This window comes from Molossus molossus, unplaced genomic scaffold, assembly GCF_014108415.1.
Source record: "Molossus molossus isolate mMolMol1 unplaced genomic scaffold, mMolMol1.p scaffold_m16_p_2, whole genome shotgun sequence".
Classification (NCBI taxonomy): Eukaryota; Metazoa; Chordata; class Mammalia; order Chiroptera; family Molossidae; genus Molossus; species Molossus molossus.
Window position 1 is genome coordinate 60,566,905 of NW_023425355.1, and position 12,279 is coordinate 60,579,183.

Consider the following 12,279-nt stretch of genomic DNA (forward strand, 5'->3'; position numbering starts at 1 on the left):
CCAATGCTCTTGTGGGCTACTGGACTTCACAGGCCTCTGTGGAGCCCCAGGTCCCACTGCTGGCGGCTGGGGAGTGCTGCTGTACCATGGGCCTCAACTGCCGCTCAGCTTTTGCTGTAGTTTTTGGCGATGGGTCTCAGCTGCTGGTCTGTGTTTCTGTTTCCTGGGATGGATGTCTACTCTCCAGCCTCTGTTGCTGTGGATGTATCTCAACTCTGATTGGGCTGCACCTGTGGAGGTTTGTGCTGGGCTCCATTCTGTCTGAGGCTTCAACGACCAGCACCTTGGGAGCTTCACTACTGTGCACTGGTCTGTGTTGACACAGAGTGTCCACTGGCCAGATGGTGCCAGGTGGGCTGGTGGGCTCAGGTTGCTGGGCCCTATTTACTCCCACTGCTTTCTCTCAGGAAAGACCCGAGATATTCCAAAATGGTGGGACCTCCCCAAAGCACAGGGAGAAGTGCCCTGATGGGCCGCTTTCTGTGGTAGCCAGCTGCTCCAGTCCACAGCACAGAAACTTTCTGCTCTGTGGTTCTGCACTGCTTGGGTTTGGTCATTCACCTTCACGTCCTCTCACACTCTCTCACACACTCAACCTCCCTCTGGTCCTGCCCACCTCCATCTTCTAGGTTAGTAACAGATCTTTGCCATTTTAATTATAATGTATCTTGTATGGCTCTCTTTGGGCTTATCTTGTTTGAAAATCTGTGCTTCCTTGACTTGTGTGCCTATTTCCTTCACTTGTTTGAAGAATGTTTGTCATTATTTGTTCAAATAGGTTCTCAATCCCTTGCTCTCTCTTCTTCTGGTGCCTCTATGATACACATGTTTTTATGATTTCTTATGTCCCAGAGATCATTTTAACTATTCCCATTTTTTAAAATTACTTTTTTCTAGCCTGTGTGTTATGGCTCAGTAGATTAAGTGTCTTCTCATGGACTTAGATATTCTGGTTCAATTCCCAGTCAGGGCACATGCATGGGTTGCAAGCTGAATCCTTGGTATGAGGCATGCAGGAAGCTGCTAATCAATGATGCTTCTCTCTCACATTGATGTTTCTATCTCTCTCTCCCTTCATCTCTCTCTAAAAAAAAATCAATAAAAATATTTAAAAAAAGAAATATCTGACTCAAATTTTAATTTATCAAGGCTAAAGAAAAGGACATTTTCAATTAACAGAATAGTTAGACAATGACAGAAATGCATAAAAGTAAACAAGCTGTTGGGTAATAATTTTTTTTTTTTTTTGTAATGTTGAAGTATAAACTACATGCTGTCAGAGTGAGTTTGAACTTTATTATCAAGGAGATCAGGACCCAACAAAAGAGTGGAGTAGATGATTAAAGTTGCTTTTAGAGATTATTCTAGTGATAATGGAAATTATGGAACAGAGGGGACAATGATGGATGTCCTGAAAATGCCAATGTTCTGCTCTTGCTTTGTTTCAATACCTTTTCTGCAAAAGTGGAATTGTCTCATTGGTATAACTGCTGTAATGTAAGTGCCTGATATTAAGCTTTTGATTGTGTACTATCCATTTCAAAGATATTTATCTCACCCTGGCTGGTTTGGCTCAGCTGTTAGAGCATTGGCCTGTGGACCAGGAGTCCCAGGTTCAGTTCCTGCTAAGGGCATGTACCTCAATTGCAGTTTGTACCCGCCTAGTTTGGGTCGTGTGGGTGGCAACCAGATGACGTGTCTCTCTCACATCAATGTTTCTCTCTCTCTCTTTCTCCCCCTCTCCTTCCCACTCTGTCTGAAGATAAATTTAAAAAAAATTGTTCTCTGGAGAGTATGAAACAAAATATTAAAAAAAAAAAAAAGATATCCATCTCAAATAAACATACTGCCAGCTCTATGACACAATTACTAGTAAAACAAATAGATAAGAAATTAGGCTGTACTACCCATAAGAGTGCCCTTTAGAAACCTCTGGGTAACCTAGATAACTGACCAATAGAGTGACCTGGCATTTTCCTTTGCTGTACCTTAATTCCCAAAGTTGTGCTTTAGATTTAACAATAATAAGTAAACCTGTGAAGTCCTAGAAACTGCTCCCGCTCACTCCAATAAAGGCAGAGCCCCAGGTACCCTGTGCTCTCTCTTGATCTATAGCTGAGACATCTCTATGTGTCTTCTGGGCATGTCATGTATCCTCCAGGACCTGTGAGTAATATATATTTTAGGTCAAAGTCCCCTGATGAATTTTTGCTCATGTGCATCTTGCAATAATAATAAGAAATATGAGCACTGCCCAGCCACAACATTGGTTCTGGTTCAGAAAATATCTGTGGGGGATCGCTCAAGTAGCATGGGCCCAGGTGAGTCACACAGGCACTACTGGCCCACTATAAACAGCATCACTGTTTATAGGCTGAGACCAAAATAAAACAATTGCCGTATAGCAAAGATGAGGTACTTTACAACTGAAGTTATTCAGACTAGGTTCCAAAGACAGTCTTTTAAAAGGAATATGTTTTGAAATTCTGCTACATATAATGAGAAATATTAATGTATGACTTTATGGTTTGTTATTACAAATTTAATGTTTTTATTTTCCTTAAAAACATGTCATAATTTGAATAATTGGTCTAAATTATATCTTTTGTATAATTTGTTAAAGAATATTCTTGATGGTTTTACTATTTTTGAATGAACTTGTACTGTTATTGAATCCTTAATGAATTGTAAGAACTGAGCAATTTTTCAGGATTAAGTTAAGTATTAAAGATAGGGTCTCAAATGTAAAATGGTTTACAACAGACCATTTTATATTTAAGAAAAAATCAGTGTAAAGTATACATATTATCACCTAGGCAGTATAAAGGAGTGCAATATTTAATTTCTCCATTTTTTTGAAAGACAAATACAACATTTCTTATTCTTTTCTTATCAATCTCTCTTTTGTTCCCTCTTTTTTAATTGAAGACATTTTTTTTCTGGGACTCAAGGGACAAAAAATGACTCAAAATGCATTTTAATTTTTTTATTTTAAATTTATCTTTATTGTTGGAAGTATGACAGATGTCCTCCCTCTTATCTCCCATTGGCCCCCTCCTCCCAACTCCCACCCCCTGCCTTTCACCACACTATTGATTGTGTCCATTGGTTATGCATATATGCATGTAAGTTCTTTGGTTTATCATTCAAAGCACCCCATCTTCCCTTTCCTCTGAGGTTTGTTGTCTGTTCCCTACTTTTATGTCTCTGGATCCATTTTGTTTGACAATTTATTTTGTTCATTAGATTCCACATATAAGTGACACCATGTGATATGTGTCTTTTCTTCTGACTTGCTTATTTTGCTTAGCATAATATTCACCAGGTTCCTCCATGCTGTTTCAAATGGAAACAGATCCTTCTTTTATAGCTGCATAGTATTTCATTGTGTAAATGTTCCAGAGCTTTTTTATCCACTCATCTACTGATAAACACATGGGCTGTTTCCAGATCTTAGCTATTGTAAATAGTGTTTCTATGAGCACAGGAGTGCATATATTCCTAGAAGTGAGATCACTGTATCTAATGGCAGTTCCATTTTTAATTTTTTGACAAAACTCCAAGATGTTTTTCATAGTGAGTGCACCAGTCTGCATTCCCACCAGCAAAGTACTAGTGCAACCTTTTCTTCCCATCCCCAACAGCACTTGTTGTTTGAGGATTTGTTGATGGCTGCCATTCTGACAGGTGTGAAGTAATTCCTCTTAGTCATTTAATATATATATGTTTATATTGATTTCTTTTTAGGGAGAGAGAGATGGAAACATCTATGTGAGAAATATTGATTGGCTGTCTCCTGCACACCCCCACTGGAAATTGAGCCCACAACCTGTGTATGTGCCCTGACTGGGAATTAAACCAGGACCTATCAGTCCATGGATAAAAGCTCAATGCCCTGAGCCACACTGGCTGGGCCCACATAGTTGTTTTAATTTGCATCTTTCTGATGATTGGTGACATTAAGCATTTTTTCTTGTCTCTTGGCAATTATTCTTATTAGTAAAGTGCCTATTCAGGTCCTCAGCCCATTTTTAATTGGATTGTTTGTCTTCCTTTTGTTGAGTTCTATGCATAAATATATATTTTGGGTAGGAGTTCTTTACATATTTCAAAAATTAACTCCTTACCAGATATATCACTGGCAAATATAATCTCCTATACAGTGAATTGTCATTTCATTTTGATGATGGTTTATTTTGTTGTGCAAAGGCTTTTTAGTTTGATGTAGTTCCATTCATTAATTTTTTTCTTTGTTTCTCTTGCCCTAGATGATGTTTTGGTAAAAATTCTGCTTTGTAAGATGTCTAAGATTTTGCTGCCTATTTTTTATTCTAGAATTTTTATATTTTCACAACTTACATTTAAGTCTTTTATCCATTTTGAGTTTATTATTGGGTATGGTGTAAGTTGGTGGTCTAGTTTTATTTTATTTTTTTCATCTAGCTGTCTATTTTCCTAAAACCATTTTTGAAGAGACTATTTCATTGTATGCTCTTGCCCCTTTTTTGAATATTAACTAAGCATAAATTCTTGGGTAAATTTCTGGGTTCTTTGTTCTGTTGCATTGATCTATATGCTTGTTCTTGTGCCAGTACAAGTTTGTTTTGATTAAAATGGCTTTGTAGTATAATTTGATATCTGGTATGGTGATTTCTCTTATTTTGTTCTTCTTTTTCAAGACTGCTGTAGCTATTCAGGGTAATTATTTTGTTTTATATAAATTGTTGGACTATTTTTTCTAGATATGTGAAATATGTCATTGATATTAATAGGGTTTGTGTTGAATCCTTAAATTGGTTTGGGTAGTATGGGCATTTTAATGATATTCATTCTTCTATTCCATGAAAATGGTAAATGCTTCCACTTGTTTATATATTTCTCTATGTCTTTTTTCAATGTCCTGTAGTATTCTGAGAATAGTTCTTTTACCTCCTTGCTTGAGTTTATTCTTAAGTATATTACTTTTCTGTGGCATTAGTAAATGTGATTTTTAAAACATTTTCTTCTTTTGAGAATTTATTATTTATGTATAAAAATGCCATTGATTTGTAAATGTTAATTTTGTATCCTGTTACGTTACTGAACTGATTTACTAAATTTAGTGATTTTTGCTGGAGTGCTAGAGTTTTCTATGTACAATATTATGTCATCTGCAAATAATGACAGATTCACTTCCTCATTTTCTCTTTGAATGTCTTTTATTTTTTCTTCTTGTATGATCACTGTGGCTAAGACTTCTAGTATTATGTTGAATGAGTGGGGTGAAAGTAGATATCCCTGTCTTGTTTTTGTTCTTAAGGGAAACAGTTTTATTTTTTGCTTATTGAGTATGATGTTGGCTGTAGGTTTTTTATATATGGCCTTTATTATAGTGAGGTATGATCCCTCTAGTTCTACTTTGCTGAGAGTTTTTGTCAAAAATAGATACTGTATTTTGTCAAATGTTTTTTTCTGCATCTATTGATATGCTCATAAAAATTTTATATTTTATATTGTTTATGTGATGTATCACAATTATTTATTTTCAAATTGTACCAGCCTTGCATCCATGAGATAAATCCCACTTGGTCATGGTGAGTAATTTTGTAATATACTGCTGGATTCTATTTGCTAATATTTTGTTGAATTTATGTTCATTATGGATATTGACTTGTAATATTATTTCATTGTAATGCTTTTATTTGGTTTTAAAATTAGTATAATGTTAGCCTTCATAAGAAGAGCTTAGAAGTCTTCCCTTCTGTTGAATTTTTTGGAGTAGTACAAGAAGGATAAGTTTTAGTTGTATGAATGTTGGGTAAAACTCCCCGTGAAGACATTACTACAACTGCATTAGTTGTTACTGGTCTGTTCAGGTTTTCTCTATCTTCCTGGTTGAGTTTTGAAAGATTGTGTGTTTCTAGAATTTTTTTCCATTTTGCTCAGGTTGTCCAATTTTTTTAGCATAGAATTGTTCATAGTATTTTCTTACAAGTCTTTGTAATTCTGTGGTGTCAGTTATTTTCCCTATTTTATTTCCGATTTTATTTATTTGGGTTCTCTCTCTTTGTTTTTTGATGAGTCTGATTAAAGGTTTAGTAATCTTTTTAATCTTTTCACAGAACTAGGTGTTGGTTTCATTGATCTTTTATACTGAATTTTTAGTCTCTATGTCATTTATTTCCACTCTGACCTTTATTATTTATTTTCTTGTACTTGCTCTGGGTTTTTCTTTTTGTTTACTTTTTATTTCTTCAAATTATAGGGCTAGATAGTGTATTAGAACTTTTTTTTTGTTTCTTGACGTAGGCCTGTAATACTATGAAATTCCCTCTTGGGACTGCTTTCACTGTGTCCCATATATTTTGCATTGTTGTGTGTTCATTTTTGTTTGTTTTAGGAAGTTTTTTACTTCTTTGATCTCATTGGTAACACATTCGTTGCTTAATAACATATTCCAGCCTTCATGTGTTTGAATTTTTTAATGTTTCTATTGCAGTTGATTTGTAGTTTTTAGTGCCATTGTGATCTGGGAAGATGCATGATATAATTTCAAACTTTTTGAACTTTTATAGACTTAGTTTGTGTTCTAATATGTGGTCTATCTGAAAATGTGCCATGTGCACTTGGAAAGAATGTATATTTTGTACCTTCATGGTTAAATGTTCTGTAAATGTCAATTAAATCCACTTGATCTAATGTTTCATTTAGGTTCATTGTTTCCTTATTGATTTTTTGTCTAGAAGATCTATCCAGTGATGTCAGTGGGATATTAAAGTCTCCTAATATATATGATTTTATTGTTGTCAATCTTTCTATTGTTTAACATTCTCTATAATATTTTAACATATTTTGGTGTTCCTATCTCAGATCTTTGGTGCATATATTTATACCAGAGTTGTATCTTCTTATTGAAATGATCATTTTAGTATTATGTAGTGACATTTTGTCTCTTGTTATGGCCTTTATTTTGAAGTCTATTTTGTCAGATATGTGTATTGCTACCTCAGCTTTTTATTTTTATTTTTATTTGCATGGAATATTTTTTTCTATACCTTCACTTTCATCCTGTGTGCATCTTTTGTCCTGAGGTGAGTCTCTTGTACACGGCATATATATGGATCATGTTTTCTTATCCATTCAGCTACACTATGGCTTTTTATTTGAGCATTTACATTTATGGTTATTTTTATACATAGTTTTTCTTCCACTTTTATACATTATGGCCATGCTTTTATATATATATATATTTTTCTTTTATTATTTTAGCAGTCCCTTTAAGATTTCTTTTAATACTGGTTTGGTGGTAATAACTTCCTTTAGCCTTTTACTTTTTGTTTGAAAAGCTCTTTATTTCACCTTTTATTTGAATAATCGTCTTGCTAGATAGAATAGTCTTGGTTTCAGATATCTGCTCTTCATTACCTTGAATACTTCTTGCCATTTAATTCAGGCCTGCAGTGTTTCTGTTGAGAAATCAGCTAACAGCTTTATGGGGGCTTCCCTTGTAGGTAACATATTGTTTTTCTCTGTTGCCTTTAAGATTGTTTGTCTTTGGCATTTTTAATTATGATGTGATTTGGTGTGGGCCTTTTTGAGTTCTTTGCTTGGGACTGTCTGTACTTGCTGAACTTGTGTGACATTTTTCTTCACCAAGTTAGAAAAACATTCTGCCATTTTTTCAAACAAGTTCTCTATCTCCTGCTCACTTTCTTCTTCTGCTACTCTTATGATGTAGATGTTATGTTCTATGCTGTGCCACAGCTCCCTTAAACTGTCCTCCTGTTTTTTGTTTTGCTTTGATTCTCTGATTGAGTGATTTTTTTCTATTATGTCTTCTATTTGCTGATCCAATCCTTAATTTTCTCTAATCTGCTGTATAGTCTTTTCACTGTATTCTTTATTTCTGCTATCATTCTTATGGTTGTATTTCATACTTTCTATATGTTTATTCATTTTGTTGAGCATCCTTATAATCATTACTCTTAAGTCTATATATGATAAATTATTTTTCTCCATTTCATTTATCACATCTGGAGAATTCTCTTGTTCTTTCATTTGGGGCTTGTTTATTTGTCTCTTCATTTTGGTTGCCTTTTTTGGGGTTTATTTATCTGTATTAGTTAGATCTGCTACAAATCCCAGACTTTGTAGGAATGGCTTATGTAATAGGTGACTTGTGGGACCCATATGGCACAGATTCCTTGATTATTAGACCTCAGTGCTTTAATAATGTCCCTCATGCACATTGTCTGAGCCCTCCTATTGCAGTTGAATCTTGATTGCTATTTGCTCATCCATGAGTGGGCTTGTTCTTCAGGCTGACTGACAGTGAGATTCAACCCCCAACACAGCATGCAGGCTGCAGAGCAGGTCTTATTACATGAAGTGTTATTTGGCTCAGCAGGGTTTGGAGCCTGTCAAAATTTCCCTATGAATATAATTCTTGCAAAGCTTATCGGGTCTTGTTGTGTTGTTGGCTGAAGCTGGCCCCTGGGTTTATTGGTTTGGGGCTTCTTTGGAGGGTCTCTGGTGCAGTCTAATGTCAGACACTGTTTGTGACTGGCCCTGGGTACCCTGTTTGAAGCTATCAGCAATCTTTACCTTGTGGCTTCCTCTGCTGCAGCTAGATGCATATGGAAATGACCAATCTAAACACCAAACTCTAAAACTGTTACTATCCCTGGGAAGAAGAGCAAGTTAGGCAAAGATTCAGGATGCCCAGAGATATGCCTCTGCCTGCAGGCTGACTTTTTGTCTCAGTCACTTAATGAGTCTCAAGTTGTAGTCCTCAGCCAGGCATAAACTTCACAGGGCAGGGCTAGAAAGTTTCCAATGAGTAGGGCAATTGCTTTGCCCCAGACTAAAGCTGCATTGATGGGATAACTCTGCCTGAGATAGTTGGCTTCTGCACTGTGAGAGAGTAGCTCAGGATAGGAATCTTGGCAGCTGCCTTCCCAGCTCTCTTTGCAGAGCCACCAATCCCAGGCTTTTCTCATGCAGCTCTAGATCACCCTTTTCTTACTCTGCTGGAGCCCAAAGTAAGTGGATGCAAATAAAATTTTGTGCATTAGCATTTTAAAAAAGTGCTTGTGTTTCCAGCTGTCTCTCCATGCCAGACTGACCCTCCAGTGTTTTTCACAACCAGATGTTATGTGGGCACCTTTCTCAGTTCTTTTACTCTGGGCTGGGGAACCCAGCTTGGGTTTAGACTCCAGACTTCTCAGGGGAAACTCCTCATAGCCGAGATATTTCTCCAGCAATTCAACTGCTGCCTGCAGGAGCCCAGCTAGCCCTCTTGTGCTTCTGCACTTTATACCAGTCTTGATGTGGGCTCCTGTTTATATCCTTGGTTGTAAGTGTTCTTCAGCTAGTTCTCAGTTCATTATTCAGGATATTTTTATACTTTTGTTCTAATTTTAGTTTGGTTCTTGGAGAGTTCTGTAACTTTCACTTAATCCACTGTCATCTTAGAATCCTTAAAATGCATCTTTTAAGTCAAGTTTATAAACTGGACTCAGGCTTAAGACCTCATTTTTTCAATAAAAAAAATTGAAGTCACACTATAGTTGAGATTTTTCCTTATAGATAAAGATGTTAAGATCACATCTTATTAAGTCTTTTGCTTTTCTATTATGTTCAATAAATTATATGTATATATATATATATACATTTCACTTAGTAGACTAATAAAATCATCATACTATTTCTGTTTTTGTTATTTATCTCCCAGTGTTTTACTATTAACAATAGAATGGCATGGCTGAAAATAATGCCTTGTGTCTAATACTTCTGAGTGTCTTTGATGCCATACTTTTTTTTTTTTAGAGAGAGAGAGGAAGGGAGAGAGAGAGGAAGGAAGAGGGAGAAATAGAAACATCGATGAGAGAGAAAAATATAAACATTGAAAGGCTACTTCTTGCACGCCTCCTATTGGGGATTGAGCCCACAACCTGGGTATGTGCCCAGATTTGGAACCAAAACAGAAATCTCTTGGTATATAGGTCAAACTTCAACTTCTGAGCCACATCGGCCATGCTGATGTCATAATTTTAAACCAAACTAAATAGTATTAATATTTCTTGTAGTGCAAAAACAGGAAGAAAATATTTAAAGATTTCTACTTTCTCAAATTACTTATTGTTTGACTAGTGATTTAAAAAAATGTTTTTGACTCACTGGACTTTAATTCATCATCAGAATTATCTCCAGAGAATTGTATTTCTATACCTAGAGAAACTCTTCTTGCTTGTCATTCTCAATTGAGAGCAGTAGCCTAAGTCACACACCAGTACAAAGACTATCTGTAAAAATGTCACATCAAAATGAGTTAAAGTAAATGGATTTTGTAGCTATCAGTGTTTTTGTCAGGACATTATCAGTCTTCACCACCACATAGCATATGTATAAATTGTTTGTTATGGTTGATTTTTTTCCTTCTGAAGTGTATACACCAACAATTATAGCAAATGCATACACAATGTAAAATTAGTTCACAGAAAGTTATAATAAAAATTGTGTGGTATTGTCCTTACTGGTGTGGTTCAGTTAGTTGGGCATCATCTCATTCAGTTTGCTAGTTTGATTCCCAGTCAGGGTACATGCTCCAGTTGTGGGATTTTACCAGGGGATGTGCAAGAGGTGGCCGATCAATGTTTTTTTTTCTTACATTGAGGTTTCACTCTCTTTTCCTCTCTCTTCCTCTCTCTCCCTTATTCTTTCTTTAAAAATCACTAAAAATATTTAATTGTGTTATTACAGTGTAAGTATGAGCATACAGATTAATTTAATAAAACAGCAATTATAGAAGGATAAAGAGAAGATAATTATTTAGTATATGATAAATAAAGCATATCAAACTGAAATGGAAAAGAGTTACTATTCAGTTAACTATGTTATAATACATAGTCATTTGGGAAATATATATATATATGTATATGTGTGTGAGTGTATATATATATATATATATATATATATATATTCTGTATAGATTAAAATATTAAGTTATAACCAAGGGATAAATATCATAATACTTTTCTTCAACTCTCTCAAAATATACATTACAGCTGTATTTACTTAAAAAAATATGGGACCAACTAAAATATAAAAATTAAAAGAGTAGCCTGGCTTGGGTGGCTCAGTGGTTGGGCATCAAGATGTTGCCAGTTTGATTCCCTGTCAGGGCACATGCCCATGTTTGTGGGCCAAATCCCCAGTGGGGTGTATGCAGGAGGCAGCCAATCTATGTTCTCTCATATTAGTGCTTTTGTCTTTCTCTCCCTCTCCTTCCTTCTATTTCTAAAATTAATAAAGAAATAAAAATTAAAAGAGTAGGTAAACAAATAACAGTACATTCAATCAAAGGACTTTTGTGGAAGAGACATGAGAATGACATTTAATTTTATTAACATTAAAAACATGATATGTAACATAGTATTGAGTTAATTAACCAAGATACAACACTGTCATTCCAGAGATAGGGAGTAAAAGAGAGAGAGAATTAGAGAAAATACACTGTAAAACAATGATGGTTATCTATAGATGTTGAAATTCAAAAGATTTTTCTTCTTTTCATTGCACTTTGTCTTTTTTTTTTTTTTTGCTTGTCTATATTTTTAAGTTTGTCTTCCATTGACACATATTACTTTTAGTGTTAAGGATATTATCAGAAATATAAAAAAAACTGACTTGGATATTATATATATCATATAAAATTATATATAAAGAGTGTTATATATAATTATATATGTAATAGTATATATTGTTATATTTAAATTATATATGATTTTTGAAACCAGTTTCTTTCACCTTACATAACTATTTTTACTCATCTCTCCTTTTAGTGTATCAGCATAATATAAATATAAGTGCAAAGTGAAAATTGAAAATTCTGATCAACTATGTCTCCTGTCCACACATATTTTTGTGTGTGTGTGATAATTAATTTAACTGAAAGTTTAGATGACTTACAGAAATAATAGGATTTATACTAGATAGTCAATTCAAAATATATCTAATAAACTGTAATCATCATAGTAATTTAGAACTGCAAAACATTTTACTAATCAGGTAGTTATAGATTTCTGTAGATAAGAAAATTGAGCAATCAGTAGTGTTTTTTAAAAAATTTAACATGGATATCAAACATAAAATTTTCAAAGACTGCATAACAAAAATTGTAAAGAACAACAAAAAAAGCCATGAAACTTAAGTAGCAAAGCAGCAAAACACCTACATTATCCACCACAATCTTCTGATCATTTCTTCCTATACTGTGTAAATTTGGATTAAACTAAACTG